General features: G+C 43.9%; 1 pseudogene; it reads left to right on the top strand.

The window, feature by feature from the left end:
* LOC102023454 overlaps positions 1-23956 on the top strand; it is a 59316-nt pseudogene extending 35360 nt beyond the window's left edge.
* Positions 23957-25029: the final 1073 nt, after the last annotated feature.

Raw genomic sequence — 25029 nt, 5'->3', positions numbered from 1 at the left:
CAAAGAGGGCACATAGTTGGTGTCGTGGGTTCTTTAAAACAGAAGGCACATTTGTAGAACAAAACACAAACACAAAACGAAATGAAAAACCAAAACTGCTTGTCTCAAAAACAAAGGATTTGTGCTTGTCAAATTCAGTGTCCTGTGGGATGGAAAAACGGCATTGCACCCAGAGGCTGGGAGCTCGCTTTTAGGGAGAACTTGGAACCTAACTAAGGGTGGGCTCCTTCCTAAGGCTCTGCTGTGATGTGTTTGTTTTACTTAGAGGTCCTCAAACTGATAACCCGCCTTGGTACCCAGCCAGATTGGAAGCTCAAGTAAGATCCTGAACTTGGGTTTTCCTGAAGCTATTGCAAGTTTTTTTGTTTGTTTTTTGTAGGGTTATCATCCATGTTTCTATTAGGAATATTGAAAATGTTTTTAATTTATTTTGTGAAGACTGTTATTTACTGCAGTGCCAGGGATCAAAACCCAGGTTTTACACATGTTAGGCAAGTATTCTATCACTCAGCTACACCTCTAGCCTCATATTTATCCCCTCACATTTATCTTTAAAAGATGGTTATTTGCCAAGCATGGTGTGTGCCTGTAATATCAGCACTTGGGGAGGCTGAAGCAGGAGAATCATGCGTTTGACCCTAGCCTGGGTAAATTAGCAACTTAGCAAGACCCCATCTCAAAATAAAAAAAGGGCTGGAGACATAGCTCAGTGCAAAGGTCCTGGGTTCAATCCCCAATACTGCAAATAATAATAAAAGCTGGTTCTTTTAGTGTTAGCAGAACAGATACAGAAAAAAATTATTTGATATTTAGCCACAGTGAATTATTGCCTTTGGTTTGGGTGGCATTTTTCTGTTTTCATTTAAAGGTTTTTGTGCTGGCTAACTGCCAGTACCACATCCTCGACTTCTAGAGACAACGGAGCCGGGACAAGCTGGCATCGGTTGAATGCGTGCTGAGCTGGGAGCACGGAGACATGAGCACAGGACTGGACCCTGCCACTGCCTACTAATGACCTGGGTGTCACAGCTGGTATCTAGATGTCCTCCAAAGCCTTGCATGGTCATAGGTGGGGCTTTTTGGAGGTGGGTAGATCTAGGGTGTGTGATGCTGGGATCAAGGACATGATGCTGGGATTGATTCATGGTGCAAGGCTATGATGAAGGATGTGAGTGCTACTGACCTAAGAGTCGGTAGTCTGGATAAAATATAAGAGACAGAAAGAAGATGCTGTTGTTGCTGCTTGTTGCCTGTGGCTTGCTGCTTGCTGCTTTTGCTGCCTTCTGTCACCTTGAACTGGTTTTCCTCTGCGATGCCTTTCTCCCATCCCTTGCTTTGGAGCTAGCTGACCATCTACTGAAATCTCAACAAACTAAGCCTAAATCTCTACAAACTGAGCTACTTAAGCCTTTCTTCCTTTAACTTTGAGTGTCAGATATTTTGTCTCAGCAATGAGAAAAGTAACCAAGACACTGGATGTGGTGATTAACCTCTGTGGGGCTCAGCTTTCTCATCTGAGGAATGAGAAGTTTGGAGCAGTTAATCTCTGAGACCAAAATTCTGTGTATCTGTAAGTCCACTCACAGATTCATGTGGAGATTAATGCAGTTATGGGGTTAATACAGACCAAAGGGATGCTTTTTTTTTCTTTCCACAATTGGGGGATTTCAGGCAAAACTGGTTGAGTTTAGTTTGTAGTTTTTAATCTGAATTTATAGATACTTGCCACAGTGTTGCCACTTAATTGTGTGTCTGTTGGCATAGGCTTGATGTTTCTAACAGATAACCAGTTATTAAAGTATATGCTTAAATATTCAACAGAGTGGAATTCTCATTCAGCCCTACTAAAAAGGGGGACACCAGGAGATGTATGTTGGGGGCCTAGGCCAGTGGTGGTGAATTTATGGCATTGATATTATTCATTTTTCTTTTAAGACAAAAGATGTTAATGTATGTGTTGGTTTTGCTAAGCTAAAACCTCAGTAATCAGGTTTAATTGCAGTGTTGGCACTTTGTGATAAATAAGTGAGTTTTGGGTTACAGTGTGGGCACTTGTCTCTAAAAGGTTCACCATCACTGACCTAGGAGTAGGGGATGGATTATGCATAATTTGAGAGTGTGTGATATTTGGGTCACCAGTGTTTTACCTAGAATGAAGAGATTTCATTTAAAAAATAAGTTGGTCTTGTCACAAAAGAACTCCAGTATAAATTAAATGTAAGGAATGCAGCTGTGTAGTAAGATGTTAAAATACTGATGATTTCTGAAAAAAATGAGGAAGGCTTAAAGGAAAGGTTTTAACCTGAAATTAATTCAAGTATTATTTACCTAAATAATCTGATGTATATTTGTATAAATACTCCATCCAGTTATATAGCAATCATTTTACTTCGGCGCTATAAATTATAAATTAGAAATAGCTAGTGGCGGAGTAAAGTTTAATTTATTTACTTTCCAGTTCTCTTATGAAGAAAGTGAGAGATTTAAAAAATTAACTTCATTTTTATAATAATTCATAGCTACTTATATGAAATTAGTTCATATTGTGGTTCCACTTTAAATCTTTTCCAAAAGCACCATCAATATCATTTAATATGTGGAATTCCCTGAGGGAAATCTATTAAAGTGTCCCGTATGTCACCCATGTGAATAGCAAATGAATTAATTATATGACTAGTACAATTACAAGGAATAGCTAATGAAGCCATAATGACCAGACCCTGGTGGTTAATTTTCAAAGCACAGTGAGAGGGAAATGTGGCAAAAGGTCCCCAAAGAAAACCAGGAGCTTTGTACTCTCACCTTGGAGGCAGGGGCTGTGAGGAACACTGTTCAGATGGAGTGCGATCTCTGAGGAGGAGTGGCCGTGGCTCAAGCAGACCAGCAGCCCTGGTCCTCATCCCAGCTCATCTGCGCTCCCAGAGGCACCAGCTTCTCAGTGGGGATATGGCTGCAACGAGAGATGGTGGGAACCCACAGTCTCAGCAGTGGCCTGGTTTTCATTTTCGCAAGATCAATTAAAAGTAAGTGAGCAAGGTAAAGTAAAGAAGAGCAAGAGCTGGGAGTGGAGCTCAGTGCTAGAGCACTTCCACAGGGCTCTGGATTCAATCTCCAGTGAAACAGTAACAAGAGTAACGAGTGAGCAGTGCCTAGAGAGAGGAGCATGCCCTGAGACAGGCCATGCCCGGATGGCTCAACTTGCGCCGCTTTCTCCTATGAAAATAAGGAGCAGAATAGTTAACCTCTGAGAGTGCAGTTCTGCATGTCAGTGACTGGTTTGTATTTCAAAGTTCTGGAAAGTACTTTAACATGGAAAAGCAGGTCTAACTGTTCGTTTTCTACTGGCTGGTTAGAAAGGAAAAGGCACTGTCTTATGTTATCGAGGGAGAAAAAACAAATTAGTAATGTAGGGGATGTATTAGAGCTCCTTGTATGGAAGCCAGAGAGAAATTTCATTGTGGAGATATATGCTGGTATCCAGCTATTTGTCTAGAAATTCATCTTCTTCAAACAAATACATACACATATCAGGCTATTGAAGACATCTGTACGCTTGAATCACAGTCCATAGTGCCGTCTTATTACCAAATGAGAGGCCTGTTTGTCAGCTCTTTAAATAATCAGGTCAGGCAGGGAGCTTGAGTTGCACCAATGAGGAAACTTGGGCTGGGTCCATGGGTTCATGCCAAGCCTTTCTTCCTGAGGGCATGCTCTTGATAAGAGCAAAACCCAGTGGACAGTCTGGGAGTAAGGGGAGGTTAGAACAGCAAGCTCACCACGCAGAAAACCCAGAAGAGCCGATTTGAGTGCCACCGCCCCACTGCATGTCCATGAATGTTTTTATTCACCTCTTTCGATGGGAATTAGCTCATATCTGTCAAAATAACAACGGGCAGGGTCCAAAATACACAGAGACCAAGTACTTTTCTACCTAGGGTATTTTGATAGTGGCTTATCTGTAAAACTGACATTCCTGTTTTTTCAAGTTTTATATCCATGTCCAGGTCAGTCTCAGCTGTCCATCTCTGATTGGTTCACCATTTGTGAGAGTCAAGGTGCCCTCCAGTAGGAAGCCTCCTTTAAGGACATTTGCCAAGCACAACCTCTAGAGACAAGATTCTCATGCACTCTGTCTCATGTCATCTTGATGGCCTACTGTGTGCTGAGCACTGGACTCGGTGCTGCAGATGTCATGTCCTAGTGAGACCTATAGGATACTGGAGAGCCAGACCATTGAATAGATGCTTATAAATGACCATAGTGTGCTGAACATTAGGGATGGCAAGGGGCCACTTGAGCCCAAAGATCCACACCTGTCCTTGGCAGGGCCAGGTGGGTGCTCAGATAGTGCTTCCTGGAGGAAGCTGGGTTTCGAACTGAGGCCTGACGAATGAGTCAGAAGCAGAGGTATGGGCATGAGAGGTGAGAGTGTGCTGGCCATGGAGCAGCAGGGACGAGACCTTGGCATTGGCACCGCAATAAGAGCTGTCATGTTCTGAGTGCTTGCTGCTGAGGCCGGGGATGTAGCTCAGTGGCACCAAGCCTGCCCGGCAAGCACAAAGTCCTGAGCTTGATTCCTGGTATGCTCCCCCACAAAAAGGGATCCTGGGATCCAAGAGAATCTCGACTGAGTGCTTGCCGTGTGAATGGTACTCACTGTAGATATGTCTTTGCAACTCCACGAAGCATACACTGTCAGTATCCCTGTCATGCCTGTTCCTAACACGGAAACATTCTGTGAGCTCTAGAAAGCCATGGAAAGTTTAAGAAATGTGCCCAAGGTCTTGAGTGGTGCAGTATTTGGAAGATGTAAGATTCAAGTGTAGGTGGTTTATTCCAGGACCACCGTGGAAAATACTGACTGCTCCCGATGCGTTCTGGGAGTGCAGTGGCTCAGTGTGGTCCGAGTGTGCGGGCGAGGTCAGGTGATGCAGCAGAGTTAGGGGCTGACTGTGAAGGTTCTTTGATAGGCAGTGCCCCTTTCCCCTTGAGCACTGCAAAATTAATTCAAGTGCAGAAAGATGAGTAAAGATAGTAGTATGTGCTTTGAATATTCTTTGAAGAAGCTGATTTTTTGGGGGTAAATCTCTCTTTTTAATTTTTCTGCACTAAATATAGGATTTTTGATATAAAACATAATATAACAGTTTATTGAATTTCAGTAAATTTCATTTGGTGATTTCATAATGACAACGAGTAATCATGGTAATAGTATTTACTTTGCATTGATTCTTATCAGCTGTTTTCAAAGTCCCCAAATTTCAAGATTTGTATCCTTTTTTTCTTGGTAGTGGTGCCAGGGTCGAGCCCAGGCCCTCCCACAGCTGGGCCAGTGCCCTGCCCTGAACACCCCCAGCAAGGGTTTCCACTGTGTCCCCTCAGCTGCTCAGGCCCACGGACACCGCTGGTGGGAGGTGCCGAGCTGCCTGAGTGAGCAGGAGGAAGCCAGTCATGAGAGTGTGCTTTGAGGGGCTTGGGGACTCTGGCCCCTCCTCTCTCTCTGCTTCTGGCTACCACAGGGTGGGCAGCTATGCCCAACAACGCACAACCCGCTTCATCAAGGCCCCCAAGCACTGGAGCCAGCTCACCTGTGAGCCAGAAAAAACCGTCTTCACATTGTGTGTCCGGGAATTTTGTTACAGGGGTGGGAAGCTGACTGCCGTGCCGGGCTTCTGACTTCCACCTGTGGCACTGGTAGATTGAGCATCGGGCTTGAGGTCCGCTCGACAGTTGTTGGCTGCCGAGACCACAGAGCAGAAAGCTGTCCTTACCTTAGGCGCAATCTGGTGTCCCACACAGAGAGAGAAAGACAGTGCTGCCCGTATCCCAGCAATTCTGAGAGCCTCCACTGGACCATCTGATCTCACTCTGTGAGTAAACGAAAGCACTTCCCTGTCAGGTTTTAGAAATGAGCATGAACAGTGAGAGCCTAATACAAAGTATAACGAAAAGGGGAGGCTGGATTTGAATACTCTCTGAAGGACCAAAAATGTACTGAATTAACTTTTGTACTTTTGTAAGAACAAAAAAGTGTGCTCTCAAGACAGAAGTAAAAATTTGAGTGACTTAACCCACTCTTAGTGTCTGAGTCTACTTTTATAAAATGGGGCTAGCGCCTTATCTTTATTAGGGGCCGGACCTAAACCAAGAGATCTTTTGAGATCCCTGTGTCTAAAACCTATGAGCCAGTCCACCTTCACTGAAAGTTCATCATTTGCATAGCATTAATGCTGTGAGCAAAGAGCTGGGTAAAAATAAGGCAGCCCTCAGCCAGGCATGGTGTTACACCTATTAGGGAGGCTGAGGCAGGAGGATCTCAAATTTGAGCCCAGCTTATGCAATTTAGTGGTATAACGAGACAGTCTCAAAATAGAACATAAAAATGGGCTAGGGTGTAGCTCAGTGCAGAGCCCCGGGATTCAATCCTTTGTACTATAGAAGCTAAAAAAAGAAGCAGGCCAGATGTCAGCTAAGTCAGGTATAATTAAGTGAAGGAAAGAGACCAAGGAACTAAAGTAATGACAAGGGTGAGTGTTACCGTACGGGGAGCTCATCTGCACCAGCCACTGTGCCTTGAAGAGCAACCCAGTGTCTGAGAGATTATGCAGTTTGCTTAACACTGCATAGCTGTTGTGTAAATGCAGCACTGGAATCTAAGCCGAGCGTGCCTGACTCTGTGGCTCGTGTATTTAAGTGAGCCACAAGATGGGCTGGGGATTTAGCTCAGTGGCACAGCGCCTGCCTGGCAAGCGCGAGGTCGTGAGTTCGATTCCTGGTACCGGAAAAAAAACCAAACCAAAACAAAAAATAAAATAAGTGAGCCACAAGAAATAGTGCCTCATGTGAACACACACCAGGGAGTGACCAATAAACATAAACAGAGACCTATGGAAGCCAGATTAACAATGAAGAGGGCAACTCAAGAAATGGTTTATTTATGTATTTATCTTGGTTTTTTGAGGCAAGGTCTCGCTATGTAGCTCGGGCTGGTTTTGAACTTGCTATGTTGCCCAGACTGGACTTGAACTTGCAGCGATCTTCTTGCCTCAGCCTCATGAGTACTGGGATTATTGAAGTGTGTCTACATGCCAGCTTTTATGAAATGGTTTTAAAGGAGAAATATGAAAGCAAAATTAATTTATGCTTTAACTGTACAATCTTTTGGTATATGGTTATCGTCCATTAGCTCAATTATTAGGATCTGGTTTTAGAGATAGATTTCTGATCCTAGGCACCTTAAATTTGTCTCTATATCCATCTTCTTTTTGTTTTTCCTACAAAATTAAGAAACTAGACAAAATATTGTTTTCTTGATGGATCCCATCCCCCTTGATACTAGGGATTAAACCCAGGGCCTTCACAGTGAGCTACAGCCTCCAGCTTTTAATTTTTTACTTTGAGACAGGCCCTTCCTAAATTGTTCAGGATGGGCTCAAACTTGCTATCCTCCTGCCTCAGCCTCTCAGAGTGCAGGGATTACAGGCACACACTACCACACCTGGCTGACAAATACCATTTAATCAATTCCTGTACCTGGAATCACTTGAGCAATGCAAGACAGTAGCTCTTTGCCTCAAACTTAGGGAAATTGGAAATACAGTTCATTGCAATAAATAGACTAAGCAAATCTTGGTGCCTAGAGTGAAAGCATCCAGAGGGTATGGATGGCCATGTAAGACACTTGTGATTTCCAGGAAGTAGATAGCGTCCTCAGCACATGGATCTCAAAAGCTAACACGGGCTATAGAAAGAAGTTTCCCTCTGCACTTGTCCGCTTATGCCCTCTTCCCTCACCAAGTGCTGGCTGTGGCCTGCTGTCACGCAGAGATGTTTGCATGCAGTTCAAGCTTACTCATACGTGTTTCTGCAATCTCTCATACCCCATTACAAATGTGGTAGCACCCTGCACATATTGTTAACCTAGATCTGTCCAGTAGTTCACTCCATGCTGACCCATACAGAGCTCCCTCTTTTTGTGGCTATACTAAGAACACATTCAGTCAGTTTCCTATCGATGTATGGAAGTGAGCTACAAAAGCCATTTCATGCATGAACTCACATTTCTGTAGGAAAAGTTCCTGGAAGTGGAATTGCTGGGTCAAAGAAAGAGATATCGCCAAATTGTTTTTCCAAAAGGTTGCATGAACTTAAATGCCCCAGCTGTGGATGGTGATGCCTATGTTTTCTACACACCAGTCTTTTCTTCTGTGCTAGTCCGATAGGTGAAAGCAGTATCTTAGTACAGTTTCAACTTGCATTTCTCTTCCTGTGTGATGTTGAAGACGAGACATGTCTCTTGGGAGGCAAAGCACATAGCAATCACTAATGTGTACCATTTGAAGAATTACACAGGTCATCTATAGTCACATTGATGTGCTCTGCATTCTCTTTAAAAAGAGAAAAAATAAAAAGCAAGCCCGGTCACACACTAAAGGAAATCCACAAATTAACAGCAAAGAGAGTTATTTGTGAAAGATGAAGACTCAAGTTACCAAAATTATGTTTCCTTGCCTTGCTACTCAGATTTTCCTAGGTGAGTGGAAAGGCCTTCAAAGAGTAGAAGGTTTGAGGGGAAAAGGTTTGAGAGCTAGCTGCCAGGCTGTCACCTAAATCCCTGCTTGGAGGATCTGGGGAAAAGACCTCACTTTCCTTCACAAGGGTCTCAGGATCACTTTAAAGTGCATAGTGAATCCCAAGTGTACCTCACTTTGGCCTTCTGCTTTGTAATTGCTCTGGGAACTCCCGGGGGGAAGGCAGAAAGCCCTGGACCCACAATGGCTTGGCTTCTAGAGTGTGCAAGGGGTGGTTGATTGACAGCTGGACCCACAGAGCTGCTCTGAGGACCCAAACTCCAGAGCTGCCCTGGGACACCCAAGATGCCCTGGTAGCGAGCCAGCTGGGTTAGGGAACAATAATTTCAGAACTAGCATTACTTCCTTCATCCTTCCTTTAAAAAGAATCTATGAAGAGTTACCTTCCAAGCTGAGGATATTGCCAGCTGTAGAATCCTTGCCCAGTGTAGTTAAGGACTTGGGTTCCAAACTCAGCATTACAGAAAAACAAACAGAGCCACAGCCCTGTCAAATATTCTTCTGCAAAGCCTACATTAGCTTATTGGACATTAGCAAGAGTGACTGGAAAGTTAGAATGTGTCTAATCCTTCAACTGATGTCTGAATGTTAGCTTTACCACCTCTGTTTTCATCAGTAGTAATGCCATTTAATTGCCAACAAAACCACTGATCTGTAATTTGTGAAGTAAAATCAAACGGCAATTTGGAGACATTTTCATACATGTGAATATACATTAGCACATTGTCTTCCTTCATAGGCAGAACTGGCATTGTGGGTAGCCCTGTTCTACCCAGGAGGAACCTGAGGGAGGCACAAGAGACATAAAAAGTCAGAGCTAAAATGGAAACCTATTTTATCATGCTAGCTCCTTAGTATTATCTTGAGGTCCTACGCCTCACTATTTGAAGTACATAAATTGGGCTGGGGTAGCTCGGTGGTAGAATGTATGCCTAGAATACTTGAGGTTCTGGATTTGAACACCAGTACCAAAAATAAATAAATAAATGAATAGTATGTGAATTAATTCAACAAAAACAGTGGGCTGTGTTAATACCTGGGTCCCCAGCACTTAGAAAATGAAGTAGGAGAATTGTGAGTTTGAGGCCAGCATGGGCTACAGATTAAGTTTAAAATCAGCCTGGGCCCTAGTGAGACCCTGTCTCAAACAAACAAACACCTCACAAAATATTTGTTGAACTCCCACTGTGTGTCAGCATCATTTAAAGTACTGAGGTTACAGCACTGAACAAAATGTCTGCTGTCTGAAAGCAGTGGGAAAGAAAAATAATAACAAAAGAACACATCAGGTAATGATTTCTCATGTAATTTTCATCATTCAAACCACTTTCCTTTTGAGTGTGAAAGAAAGAATTATTAGTAGTTACTCTGGAACAAAAGATACAAATAGTATTGTCCTGAGCAACAGTGGACATCTGGGTTTGAAGACGAATAAGGCTAATAAAGCCATAGAGAGTAAGGTGACAAGAAGCAAGAGCGAGGAGGCTTGGATTCTTGCCCTGAGTTGTCCTCAGAATTCCCATTTTTGTCTTTTGCAGGCCACCTCAATGCCTGTAGGCCAGTTTTCCCCAACTTTGGAGCAACTTTCAGCAGCCTGAGGCCTGCATCCCTGCAGGAGCCCAAGGGCTCTGCCTGTACACATATCGTCTCTATAGAGGAACCATGCGTGGCCCAGAAACCTGGCTTCCCCTCTCTCCTCTAGAAGCCACTGTGTCCTTGGGGAATGTCATCCTTGTGACTGAGTCCACCTTCCCATGCTACCCTCTTTCGGTCAACATTCATGAGCAACTGCTATTGGAATGTGTTCCTTCCTTTGTACAAATGAAAAGAATAGTCTCTCCACCTGTCTTGTCCAGTCAATAAGAAGGTAAATCATAGCTCTTAGTGCTGAAAATTCTGCAACATAATATTTGACTGGGCTCAGGCTCTTCGGGAGGGAAGTTAAATACTATTCTTTGCAGCTTACAGAATGAGCTCACAGAGGCCGGTGAGCAAGAGGGGCAGGCCTGTGGTTGGCAGTGCCAGAGTTTGTCAGTGTTATGGTTTGAATCTGTGTATCCCCCCCAAAGCCTCAAGCGGCCATGGGGGGGACACACAGATTCAAACCATAACAGTCAGCCATTCTGCAGAGCTTCCACAGAGCTGTACCTGCAGCTGGAAGGACACTTTCCTGAGTATTATCTCACAAGTGATCTCCCGGGTAAAAACAAAAACAAGTAAAGTCATGAGTGTCAGTCCCATCTCCTAAAGCTGGGGGTTTCCTTCCTTTTTCCAAACTGGAACAAATGGATAAGTCATCAGTCCTTAAATGCAAAAGTCTCCAACAACTGGGAAAGATATTTGTGTCTGCTACTGTTACGTCCACCAGCTGCCTCTTCTTTCTAAACATGAAAACCACACGGGTAGAATGGAAACTCTCATGCTTTGTATTATACAGACTGAATTCTCAGTGTACATGTGTGGGTGCAGACTGAGAATAACTGAGGTGCCTGCCGAGGCCAGGAATAGCCTCCCTCAAATTCTTAATGCTGCTGGATTGCCACAAGGTAAATGGGAAAGTGGAAGGGTTGTTTCCCAGCAGGAAAGGGTTACATGCAAATAACTGTGGGACAAAAAGGTGAGACAGGAGTGTGTGTGGGGCCGGCTATCTGGGTGGAGGGTGAACTTGCTGACCCAGCCTGCCCACACCCCACCCCCAGGTCCTGTTTACCCAACAGGTTATTTTTCTTAGTCATTAGGAGGTGATAGTATGTCCCACATATGAAATTCATATCATTTGTGTCTGGCCTCCTTTGCCATTCTAAAGGTTGCGAGGGGCACCATTTTAAAATTAATTTGCTGGGTGTTCTATCTATTAGGAACAGGAGGAAGCGAGCCTGGTCCGAGTATTTATCAGACACATGCCGCCCATCTGCCAGAGCTAGGTCGAGGAGGATTTGCCGTTAATCCTGCAGACCCATCTGTAGGGGGTTCAAAATGCTGACCAGGAAGCTAGACAAGATGAGGTTTATTTAATTAGAAAAACGGCTCTGGAGGTTACTAGAAATCACTCTGAAGAAGAAAGGGCTTTGGAGCACTGTTGCTCCTGTGGGGTGGGAGTGGGCCAAAAGTAGGGAGGGCACAGAGTTGCTTTGTGTTGGGCTTGGGATGGTCCGTTTTCATTTGAAAATGAGGCCTGAACAGAGGGGAAGCCTTCTCCTTGGTTATGCGTAAGTCAAAACCAGTGCTGTTTGGACAATTCCATGGGGAGCTGGTGCGTAAGAGGCAGTGCGGAGCCGTGGAGGTGCCCTGGGTTTGCACGTGTGGGTGCAGGCTGAGAATAACTGAGGCGCCTGCCGAGGCCAGAGCAGGCCAAGGTGGGCCCTGGGTCCTGGCACTCTAGTCAACCTGTTCAAAGCTGAATAGAGCCTGGGCAAGCCTGTTACACTTTCGCCCTCAGAATTCACTAGAAGATTCTTGTAACTGGGGCTTATTGCCATTTGAGATCCATTTTTAAGCAAAGGGAAACAACAAAATTGCATTAAAAATTTCTCCCAATGGAAAAAAAATGACATCCGTTCAAAACAAAATAACCAGCAACAGCACATTTCCTTTTTAGTATGAAAATATTATTAGCATAATTGGTTTCTGCAGGGCTGCCATTTGGGACGACTGGGCAGGGGAAATTGTGTGACTTCTCCCAGCTTCTGATTGTTATTTCATGGCAATATAAAGCATGACAATTTCCATTGAAGTGCGTCTAGATAAACGGTTCCCTTTTTGCCTAGGGCCCTCTGAAATGATGTCCCTGTTGCTACCCAGATTCCTGGACACTGCTCACCGAGGGATCACATTTTCGAGGCTGAGTCTTTTTAGAATTTTGTTCAGGGACCAATTGCTCACTTGGGAGTAGGTATCCACTAAAAGCAACTGCTTGCTAGGAAAAACGTGACATTTATTTTAGGAATTGCCAGCCATTCAGAGAAGTACGACGTTCTGATTGCCACACACCCTCTACTTCTCCCTCACAGTGGGACACACATGGTCTCCCTGTAGCATCCATCTTTCCAATTCACCTTCCACCTTAGAATTTCCCAGGATCCCTCTCTTCTTCTGCTTTGAGAGCTCTGACTATTAAGGATGCCAGTAATCCTAGGAAGGTTAAGGGCAAGGTCCCTCAGCTGTTGAAACTAGACAACACAAAGATGTCCAGAGTATGGAGAGGGAAATTCAAAGGGAGTGTTCTGTGGTAGCCAGCGGTGCACATCAGCATTTTGACAAGGTGCAATGAGTGACCAGCTGTGTCAGTGGAAAAACAAGTAGTTGATGGAGGTTTGCGGAGTTACATAGAGCACATGGCCACTGACTTGCCTATGCTTCCCATTTGCTGCCCTCCAGCACCTTACTCAGGAATGTTAAGAAAAAAAGAAAAGAAAGAAAACCAAAACCCAAAGGCTCTTTAGTATTTGAAAATAAAATTTAATTCTGTAAAAGAGAACCCTTTTCCTTAGCTGCATGTTTTCTGCTTTCTCTGTTGAAATATACTTCATTTCTCTTCAGATTTGTAGAAAGGAATATCATTTTGGTGAACAAAAAAAAAAAAATGTTTGATCTGCAGTGGTTGAAGACTTATTTTACACTTTAAGATTCCAAATGCCTTGGGGCTAGGGATTTAGCTCAGCAGCACAGCGCCTGCCAGGCAAGCATGAGGTAGTGAGTTCGATTCCCGGCACTGGAAAAAAACAACAAAAAAACATTGAAACAAAAAGTACAGGGGTTGATCAAATAGATGGTGAAAGATTAAAGATTTCAAATGCCTTTGAAAAGTGCATTTATGCATGCATTTCATTTATGCATGCATTCATTCATTGATTCTGGAGTACCAGTTAGGAGCTCTGGAATCAGACTGTTTGTGCTCACATTTATAAGAAAGGTGATATTTAAACCAGGCTTGTTGATGCAGGCCTGTAATCCCAGCACTAAGGAGGGAAGGCAGGAGGATGGAGTGTTCCAGGCCAGCGTGGATTACATAGTGACACCCTGTGTCAAAAAGCAAGCAACAACAACAACAAAAAATAATATAAAGTGAAAAAGAAATATGACATCCAATATTAGACCAAAGCATCTTTGGAAATATTATACTTTAAACTTTAATTTATCATCATCATCATTACTAATATTAATTATTTGTTTGTTTTTGAGACAGGGTCTTACTATATAGCCCTGGCCTGGAACCCTCAGTGATCCTCTTGCCTCAGCCTCCCAAGTGCTGGGATAACAGGTGTGTACCACCACGTCCAGTTCTTAAACTTTAATTTTTTACATTAGTATCTGTCTTTAGCGTAAGTTAAACAGAGCAATACCTGGGTATGTGAAATAGTGTGGACAATTCCTAGCAGTAATAAAAACTGTAAGATGCCAGGTATTGTAGCACACTCTTGTAATCTCAGTTACTTGGGAGGAGGATTGCAAGTTCAAGGTCAGCCTGGGCAACTTAAACATGTCTCACTGAGTGAGACATGTTTCAAAATGAAATATAAAAGGGCTAGAGATATAGCTCAGCACTCACTGGATTTAATCTGTAGTACTAGGGGTAAAAAAACCGAAGGATATAATTTTTTCACCCAGAATTTTTCACTAAGTTTCCCCATAGATTCCAATTAAATTCTGGGGTAATTAATTCTGTGCACTCCTATTTTCTGTGTGGTTTTAAAGCTTTCTTGTGACTGTAAAAACAGACCAACTCAGCCAGTTCTCTCAATTCTGACTTTAAAAATCATTGGCTCCACTCTTTTAATTGCCACCTGGTCATATCCTTCACAAATTCAGAAGCATCAAATTCTGTTCTTAAGGAAACCTTTCTTCTTATTCCCACGGCTGCATGGATTTACATAGTGCTCTCCTCACCCTCCACAAAATCTGAGGCACAAGAACAACACATTCTAGTGCTCCTGGACAAATGGTTTTTCCCAGAAACTATCAGCTTCCTCCTTTTTTAATTCCGCTGAGGAGAATCTTCCTACCAGGAACATGCTCATGCAGTAGAGCCCTGGTGTGGACTGAGGGCAGTGGAGACCTTATCTTACTTCACTCTCAGGTCCCTATCGCCCACTGCCTTAGTATTCCATATTTGATTCAAAGCAAGTTCTTTATCTCCACTACCTATCTCTTTTTCTTTTTTACTTTTGCATTTGCTGCCCATGGTTATTTCGATTCTTGCTGTTGATAATACTCCAACCTTTATTAAGCAATAGATCATTCATTTATGCATGCGTTCATTCATTGATTCTGGAGTACCAGTTAGGAGCTCTGGAATCAGGCTGTTTGTGCTCACATTTAAATCTGCTAGGCACTGGCTGCGTGTGCTTGTGTATGTTAACTTTCAAACCTCATCTGAAAAGCACAGATGATACTGTAATGGTACTTACCTTTATTGTGAAGATGAGACATAATCATGCAAGTGAAGTGCTTAGCTTGGGGACAAGAATATTACATAGGTCACCAACGAATAGTTAAAAACCCGATTCCTTCCACAAATACTCACTCGGAGTATACTGGTGGTAGGCACTGTGCTGGCTGAGATTAATGCTGACTGAACGGCAGACTGAGTGTTTTGCTTTCCTGGGGCTCTCATCTACTCAGTAAAACCTGTTATCTTTAGTAGGACACAGTAAAGTCCATTTGCAGCATTTAATTAGCACCTCTTTGCATCTGGCTGTTCCTTCTACCAATAGTAATAATCACAAAGATATCAACAACCAACACAAACCGCACAGACACATACACAGCACTATTTCCTGCCAGCCACCTCTCCAAGCACTTTACATGTGTGAACTGGTTTAACCCTCACAATATCCCTTTAGGCAGGGACTGTTATCCCTTGCCTTTTATGGCTCAGGAAACTGAGACGCAGGGAGGGCAAACAATTAGTCCTGAATCACACAGGTTTGAGCCATGTGGCCCCCCAGACAGTACCTAAGGATGACTCACACTCTCAAGGGCTTGGGAAGGGTGTGCCCTCTCTCCTTTCAGTCCTGCTGCCTCCTTCAAAATTCCCCTTCCTCATGAAAAGTCTTGCCAGACGTTATTTGTACGACAGTTATGCAACTTCTGCCCCTTATTATTTTTGTATGTGGTTTGATCAAGTCCATGTTTAGCTGCTTCTCATTAGCTAGAGTCAAGCTTATCAAAAACAAAGACAGTATCTTTCTTCACTGGAGACCTTCACGGTGCCCATTTGACATTTTGTGTGTTTGTTTGTTTTAATTATTTATTTATTTTGTTTTTTTGAGACAGGGTCTTGCTATGTAGACCAGTCTGCCCTTGTACTTTCAGAGATCCTCTTGCCTCAGTCTCCCAAGTGCTGGGATTATAGGTGTGGAGCACCATGCCTGGCTATGGTGCCCATTTGAGGACTGTTCCCTTGGGGGACAATTCAAGCCTCCTTGGTGACAGAAAGACTCTATCAGTGGCTCAATTTTTATGAAGCATCTACACTAGAGCCATGCTGTCCTTGGCATGGAGATATAGTAGGTAATGAAGATCAGTGTGATACCCAGAAATCTTCTAGCCTGGTGGGGGAGGCAAACACATAGCCAACCTCTGGGCATGTGTATGAAGGAGGGCACACAGAACCAGGATAATCTGAGACATGTGAGATAGATTCAGTCTCAGGGGGTGGGCATCCTGGAGAAAGGACTGTGTTAGCTGAGACCTGAAGGATGAACAGCATCTGCCCAGGTGGGTGAGGTGGAGAGTATCAGCAGCCAAGGCTGCGTAGCCAGAGAGAGAAGCTGGGTGTGAGGAGCAGGAAGGTCAGAGAGTGGCCAGGAGTGTGGAGTGAGATGAGGTTGCAACAGTTAGTGCAAGTTTCTGTTCATCCAAAGAGCGAGAGAGGCTACTGAAGGATTTTAAGAGGGGAGAGATGATGGTAGCTTGCATTGGGATGGTGGGATAGAAAGACTGAAGTGGTTGGATGTGATGGATAGCTAGGGAGGAAGATGTCTTATGGGGACTAGGGAAGAACCATTATTTATTGAACTCTTGCATATCTGGCACTACTCTCAGTGCTTTGCAGATAGTGATTCATTAAAAACACACAGCAATCCTATGAGGGAGCAAATTTGTTCTCCCCAGTTTACAGACAAGAAGATGGAGCAGTGGGAGAGCTGAGAGGTGGGCCTGGATGGTGGGTTCAAGCTCCTTCTGACCACTCAGCTCAGAGTTCTCTCTGTGCCTTCTGTTCTCCATGGCTGCAGAGATGAATGGTGACACCACTCACTGAGACAGAAACAGTGAGTCAGTGATGAACAGGAAAGCTGGAGGGTGAGACTTGGAAAAGTATGCTCAATCCATGGCAATCAGAAAGCAGAGAGTGAGTGAAGGAACCAAGGACAAGAATACGTGCTTCCAGGTCACACCCCCAATGATACACCTCAACCAGGCTCCACCTCCTGACAGCAAGACAGCTATAGCACCCCCATTAGATTAATGCTATAGCACACCCATTAGATTAATGATCTAATCACATTCCACACACAAGAACTCGGGGGACATTTTAAGTCTAAAGCAGAACTTTCTACCACTGGCCCTGAAAGACTCATGTCTCTCTCATTATGCAAAATTAATTTGGTCCATCTCCTAAAGTTCTGAAACATTGCTGAAAAGTCTAAGTCCAATGTCTCTGAGACTCAAGGCAAACTCTTAGCTGTGAGCCTCTATGAAAATCAAAAAGAAAAATAAAATACTTCCAACATGGAATGGCACAGGGTAAATGTTACCATTCCAAAAGCAAAATATCAGGGGATAAAAAGGAATGGACTAAAGCAAGGTTGAAACACAGCAGGGCAAACAAATCCAGCAGCTCTATGTCAGGCACCCAGTGCAAGTTAAGGCTAGATGTGAGCTCCAAAGGGCTTGTGTGGCACCGTCCCCATGGCATGGCCAATTGCAGCCCTCATGGCGTCTCACTGGGGTGGCTCTACTCAATGCCTGTGGCTTTCCTCAGACATTTCGTGTTTCTGGGATCTTCCGTTTCCTGGGGTCTTCCCTGCATTTTCTACTTCACCTCAAGCTTCATACACTGCCTTCTTAGGGGCACGCTGCCTGGCCTTCCAGGCCTACCTTGAAATCTGGATGAAATCCTTCCTTACCCACCACTCTTGTGTTTTCCTCAGTCCCACATGGATGACACGGAGCTCTGATGCCAGTTTGAACAGTAGCCAGCCACCCCCTTAAGCCTTGGCTTCTGTGGTCTCTGAGTTCCTGGATGACCGGCCTTGGAGACCCCCTCCCCCGGAATAGCCAAGTGCTCTAGGCTTTCTTTAAAAGAAAAGTTTATATTTTTATACCCTTGAGCCTGAGAAGGGTGGGTCCTTGCTGATCTCAAGCCATCTTTCCTGATGCAAAGTATTTGGCTTTATTTTAATGCTAATCTTTTCAGCAACTATGCTGTCTATGGCCCCAACTTTGTAGCGACTTCCTTTCTCATGAACTGCACTTTCACATTTGCCTTTTACTCCTGATTTTCATTGTAGATCTACTAAAAGCAACAAACAATACTCATGCCAAAGCCTGAACATTAGGTTCCCTTGCAGTTTCCTCTGCCACATTAATTTATCCACCACCCTTAATCTCAGCCTCCTGCAAAGTCTCAAGACATGGGCAAAATGTATATAAATTTTCTGCCAGAATGTAATACACATGGCCTGTAGTCCAAATGCCAATGGAGCCCTTGTTCCCAACTTCAACTTCATGAGCATGGCCTTTACTCTGCATTCCTACCAGTATTCTGGTCTTCTGAGCTCTGACCAAAGTCATGCATGAGACTCTGCTTGCAGGATTGTAGGGCTCCTCCACCCTGCATCTTCAAAGCTTTTCAAACTCCTGTCATAAACCAGTTCCAAAGACTTCTAAACCACATGGTCAGGTATTGCCATAGGAATGAGCCCTCTTCTCTGATACCAAACTCTGTATTAGTTACTTTATAGCAAAACTCAAGACTTTCCTATATATACTGCCTCCAATCTTTCTGTTTTATTGTCTTTGGAATCCATTCCACTCAAACTTTCTACCATCATCTCACTAATGACCATCACTGCTTGTTAAAATGAAAAATAGTGTTCCTGTTTTCACATTTACTCCCTATTTTTTCCTTTACCCACATTGTATTGATGTACTAACATTAGTAATATATTCTGCTAAATAAAGAAGGCATGGCAGGCTTAGTGAAATATTTTCTACTGCCCTTCCACTTGATGTCTAAAACAAATGGCTCTCAGTTCAAATACTAGAATCAAAAATTGACGCTATAGGCGCTTTCTGGAGATTTCTATGATGTGTGGATGGCGATTCATTTGCAACTAGAGAATTTTAGAGGAATAGCTAACAGACATGTTCATTGTCCATTCTCCTAGATCATTCATATCTTCTCATTTTATTAAATAAGTTAAGGAGAAAGCAAGATGTTTAGTACTACACTGGCTCAGCCACTGATTTCTGTCCTGCAGAGCCATGATTTAGTTATCAGCATTGTTACCTCACAATGAATAAAGGTGGGTGGAACAGTCCTCTGTGAATATTTAAAACTGTAGCTGAATACATTTTTTTTTTTACATTATTGTCTTACTTAATACACTGTGTTGTCATAAATTTCTCCTGAAAATTCCCAGAAAAATTTCTTTTTAGTTAGGTGTGTGTATGTGTGTGTGTGTGTAAGGTCATCATGAAACTCAACATATTTTCTTCCTTTCCCTAGTTACCTAGAGATTTAAAGCCAAAATCAATCCTTAGCAATACTAATTAACTCCACTTAGAGAGTTCCTGGAAGACCCACTTCCTCTGCTTCTCCAAATGGTCTCTACTCTGTTTCTATCTTTAATGGTTTTATTTAATGTTGTTTTTCACATTGTAAATCACCTGAAATCCTTTCTGGAATATATGAGATATAGTCTGTATTGTTACAAGTGATCATTCTCTCTTGGCTACATTTCCTAGTGGGAATATGAGGATTTCTGAAAGTAATACTAACATTGCAAGTGGAAAGGAAAGTGCAGAACATTTTTCAGATGGCATCTTTTCATCATCCACAATAGCCCTAGTTTTCTGCACAGAATTTCTCCTCAGAAACAATAAATAGCAAAGACAGGATTCTAAGCACACTGCCAAATTCCAAACCTGTGTATTTTAGGATGAGACCATGGAGTAGACAGAAGCCCCTCATTTTCCTGACTGTAGTGTTTTGGAAAAGGGGAGTCCCAGACTCTTGGCCCAGCTGGCCCTTCACAGTATCTCCCCTAGTTCTTGGTGACTGCCTCACTGGACCTAATGTATAAAATGGATAGGATGACAGAGGACTCTGAGGTAAGGGCTCCATATGGGTCAACATGGCCTTCTCCATTGGATACCTGTTCTCAGCCTCTTTCTATGCCCCCATAAAGTAAAGGAAAAATAACTATTCTCTTCAGTTTAAGCCTTATCCTCAAGGGTAAATATACCTCCCAATAAAAATTACCCTACAGGCTAAGGGGACTATGGGTACTGTATCAATTAGTGTAAAGGTTCAGCTTGATTGGTTCTGGGATCTGTCCCAAGGGGTTGGTGGAGCCCACTTCTAGGTGTGTCTGGGTGGGTCACAGAAGAGTGGCTTAGGTCTATGTCTGGTCTCTCAACCCTCTGCTCTGGCACTTTTCCCTTGCTGTGCTTCCCAATGGCTATGAACTAAGCAGCTTTGCTCCATGACATACATTCACCATGAGGTTTCTGCCTGGAATCTGTTGACCATGGACTGAAACTTAATAAACTAAATCCTTCTGTTTTTAAATTGTGAGTGTCAGATATTGTGTCTCAGCAAAGGAAAAGCTAATACATAAAATTGGTACAGTGAAAATGTTACTGTAACTATAACTGGCCATATGGTTTAGAAGCCATTGGAACTGGTCCATGGGAAGAGTTTAGAAAGCTTTAGAAATCTGGGCTGAAGAAGCCCTAGAATGCTACAAGCAGAGGCTCATGGGTGATTCCGGTTAGAGCTCAGAAGACCAAATCACTGATAGGAATGTGGACAGCAAAGGCCAGGCTGAGCCTGGAGGTTTCAGTTGGGAACAAAGAATCCACTGGCATTTGGACTAGAAGCCACGTGTAATACATTTTGGCAGAATATTTGTATATATTTTGTCCGTGTTCTGAGACTTTGTAAGAGACTATGATTAAGAGTGATAGACAAATTAATCCAGTGGAGGAAATTTCAAAACAGCCTAACATTCAGGCTATAGCAGGGGTACTGCTGGCTGCTTTTCACTAGCTTTATAGTGATAATTGGGAGCAAAAGGCAGCAGAAGAGTTTGAAAAAGATAAATTTTGGCCCACAGAGAACCATGTGTAAAATTGGGACCAAAGGAATTGTGGCTGTTAAAGAGATTAGTGCCATTAAAAAGCAACCAATGGGGCCGGGGATCTAACTCAGCAGTACAAGTGCCTGCCTGGCAAGTGAGAGGTCCTGAGTTTGATTCCCAGCACCAAAAAAATAAAATTAATTAAAAAATAAATAAAGAGCATCAAGTATTTTGTACAAGGAGGAAAAGAAGAAAGATGTCTTGAGGGCATCTCAAGAATCAGTAAGGACCCACCCATTGTAACAGGCTCAAGGGTATAAAAGTGTCAACCTTTATTTTGAGAAGAGTTTCTGAGACCCCTACTGAGAAGAGCCTCCTGATAATTTGTTCCCTGAAATGTATTTCACTGTGCTTAGAAATCCAGGCTTTCAAGGGTTACTGCAGCCATAGTCCAAGTGGGCCTTGGCATCATCCTCATAATGTTGGATTTACCAGCATGTAGACTGTAAGAGTTGTGGAGCCAAGGAGGCTTTTATCCAGGTGTGAAAGGAAGGCCTGAAAGGCCAGGCAAGGAGTTCCTAAGAGGGCAGTGCATGAAGCTCTGTGAATGAAGGCAGAGGTACAGTGGTGACTCTGGGATGTTGCCAATGCCAGGAACATAGACTGTCTGGCAAGGAAAACTGTGGGCGGTGAATGGAGCCAACCCCAGAGAGAGGTCACTTGAACTGTGACCCTCAAGGCCATAGCAGTAGGGCTGCCCAAGCCTTCTGGAACTCACATTTTACCATCACGTGCCCTGGATGCCAGATATGGAGCTGCAGGATTTAATGTTTGCCTTGGTGGCTCTCAGCATTGCTTTGGTTTGATTCTTTTCTATGCCCCTATTCTGCTGTGACCCATGCGGCCAGCAGGATCCTGAGAGCGGATGATGGGAGATTAAAAAGAAACTATACACACATGCTAAAAGGAAAGCTGGGGCCGGGTGGCACCTGACCTCTCTGATGGAGAGATGGCAACAACCCAGCACAGTCTGTGTCTTTATTTGCACACAGTAAAAAGGGGGGAAGCGTGCAATGGAGTCAAAAGTGCAAGGTCTCAATGTTTTGCTGAGAACACTAAAAGTGAAACATTCTCAAAGCTATCTGTGCTGTAATTAACAGGGGGGACACCAAGGCCAGACACCTGTTACATTGGCTTTGCTCTAGTCCCAACAACTTGTTTACATGGCTCACTTCTGGCACTCCATGTTCTTGGGGCTGGCCTTGCTGTAGCTCCTAAAGTGTAGTCCACAGCTCAGCTGCTCCCCACACTATTCCTCTCTTTGGGAATGGGCATGTTTACCCTTGCCATTGTATCTTGGGATTATGTAGCTTGTTTTTTATTTTTACAGAGGTTTACAGCTAAGAGTTTGCCTGGTGTCTCAGAAAAGACTCAATCTTAGACTTCTTTTTTGTTGTTTTTTGTTTGTTTTTTAAGACGGGGTCTCAGTATGTAGTCCAGGCTGGCCTTCAACTCACTCTGTCGCCTAGGCTGGCCTTGAAATCACAGTGATCCTTCTGCCTCAGCCTCCAAAGTGCTGGGACAGGTGTGTGCCACCACACTGGGCTATGGTCTTGGTCCTTTGAAAAGTGTTGGAACTGCTGATACTTGGGGGAAGGGATTATTGTTTTTCCAGTTATTCTCAGGATAGTTGTATTATGTTAGTTATGAACTTGCTGTTGTCATTATTTGGAGATTAAGTACAGTGTGGTTTAAGGAGATATGTTTGGGTAGCAAGCTGAAAATGGGTAGAATGTGGCAGTTCAGATAGAGTTTCAACTTGATTGGTTTTGGGATTTATCCCAGCACTTGGTGGAGTGCTCTTCTCAGTGTGTCTGGGCAGGTCATGGAAGAGCAGCCTCGGCATCTGGCCCCTCTGCTCTGGCACTCTTCGCCTGCTCTGCTTCCCCAGCCCATTATCTAAGCAGTTTTGCTCCACTGCGTTTTCTTCCACCAGGAGGGTTCTGCCTCAGAGCTTGCCAACCGTGGACTGAAACCGTGAACAAAAACCGTGAACAAATTAAACCTTTCCTTCTTCAGCGGAGGGGAAAGCTGACCAATACAGGCACTCGCCCTTTTCTCTTACCAGCCTTCCTGGATCCCAAGGAAGATGACAACTGCGATAACCCAGGCTGTGGAGTACAGCTGAGTTTCTCTTTGGGATTCTTTAGCACTCATCTCTGCACACTTCCCTTGGCCTTCATGAGTTACAGAACACAGTCTGCAGCATAATAGGCCCCATGCTGGCCTCCCGGTAGTGGCCTCCATGCTTCTGTCCCTACCTTCCTTGCCCACAATGAGCCTCCTTCCCTTCTTGGCTTTCAACTTCTCCCTGATGGGTTTTAAATCTCAGACTCTACTCCGCCCAGTGTCGCCGCGGCCTCCTGCTTCAACAGTGCTTGGAGGGAGCCCAGCGCTTGCCGACCATCACCATGCCCACACTGCCGCCACTGGGACGACTGCCTTGCCCTCGCCCATGTGCCAGAACTACCACCAGGACGCCAAGGCCGCCATCAACCGCCGGATCAACCTGGAGCTCTACGCCTCCTACGTCTACCTGTCCATGTCTTACTACTTTGACCGCGGTGATGTAGCCTTGAAGAACTTCGCCAAATACTTTCTTCACCAATCTCACCAGGAGAGGGAGCATACGGAGAAACTGATGAAGCTGCAGAACCAGCGCGGTGGCTGGATCTTTCTTCAGGATATCAAGAAACCAGATCGTGACAACTGGGAGAATGGGCTGAATGCGACGGAGTGTGCCTCGCCCTTGGAAAAGAGCGTGAATCAGTCACTCCCGGATCTGCACAAGCTGGCCACTGATGAGAATGACCCCACCTGTGCGGCTTCATCAAGCCTCACTACCTGGACGAGCAGGTGAAGGCCATCAAACAGCTGGGTGACCATGTGACCAACCTGCGCCAGACGGGAGCCCCCAAGTCTGGCATGGCAGAATACCTGTCTGACAAGCATACCCTGGGGGACAGCGACAAGAGCTAATGTCACTAAGGCAGAACATGCATGCTGGGATTACCTTTACCTTTTCTATAAATTGTACCAGCACATCTACTCAAGTTCTTTAATTCCTCCAAATAAAGAAATTTGGTAACCCCCAAAATAAATAAATAAATCTCAGACTCTAGCTCTCCATAACACTTTCCTCTTTCTGTGGTTCTGAATAGTGTGGTGTCTTGTTAAGCCTTCCATCCCATACTTCATTAAGTTGTTGGCTATATTACACAGTGGGTTTCGATTTGGATCAGTTAGAGCTAACAGCAATTTTCAGGAAAATATTAACCAAACACATGCAAAAGTCAGTCATGTGGCTCCATCCTCTCCTTCAACAGGATTAATCGAGTTAGCTATTTACTCTTTCTACCACTCCAGTGTTTTCCCACCTTCCACTCCAAACAGGAAAATGACACTAAAGTCATTTAATACAAATTTATGTTATTGTCTGAGGCATTTTAAACAATGCTTAATTTAATTTCCTTGTTTGGAGTGTGATATTGAAGAACAAGACCAGAGTGTAATGTAAAAATGGAATTCGCACATCCACTCACCCAGCTACACGCTCCCATGGCTGCCTGACTCACCAGTGCTCTGTTTGCCTTCGATTGCAATTCAGATGTGCCAGATCATCTCGTCCTGCAGCGAAAGAAGTTAGCCCCTGAGAGCTGGCAAACTGAGAGGGCTTGACCTTCAGGATGTGGTGCAAGTCCTCTTATTTGATTAACTTCTGATTCACTGAAGAGACAAGTCAAATGTGTTGACTGTTCATGTTCTCTTGGCCTAGTAATCAGTTAGAGTTCTAGTCCTTGCTGCTTGAGGAGATAGTAATAACCCTAACTGAACACCTACAGTGTGCCAGATTTTTCTTTTAAAGTCTCACTTTTAGTTCCTTCCAGAGTCTTGTGGGTAAATGGGTAACATCCTCATGTTACATCTACAGACAGTGAAAATCAGAGAGGAATATCATTTGTCCAAGGACACATGGCCAGTATGTGGTTATTGTGCCACAGTAGGTGTCACATGCTCCTGCTACATGCTACCTTTCAACCCTGAGTGGGCACAATCACTCTGCTATA

The sequence above is a fragment of the Chinchilla lanigera genome, unplaced genomic scaffold (genome assembly GCF_000276665.1).
Source record: "Chinchilla lanigera isolate Chin_1 unplaced genomic scaffold, ChiLan1.0 scaffold00065, whole genome shotgun sequence".
Taxonomy (NCBI): domain Eukaryota; kingdom Metazoa; phylum Chordata; class Mammalia; order Rodentia; family Chinchillidae; genus Chinchilla; species Chinchilla lanigera.
Note: the sequence above shows the minus strand (reverse complement) of the source record. Positions and strands in the feature narration are given on the sequence as shown.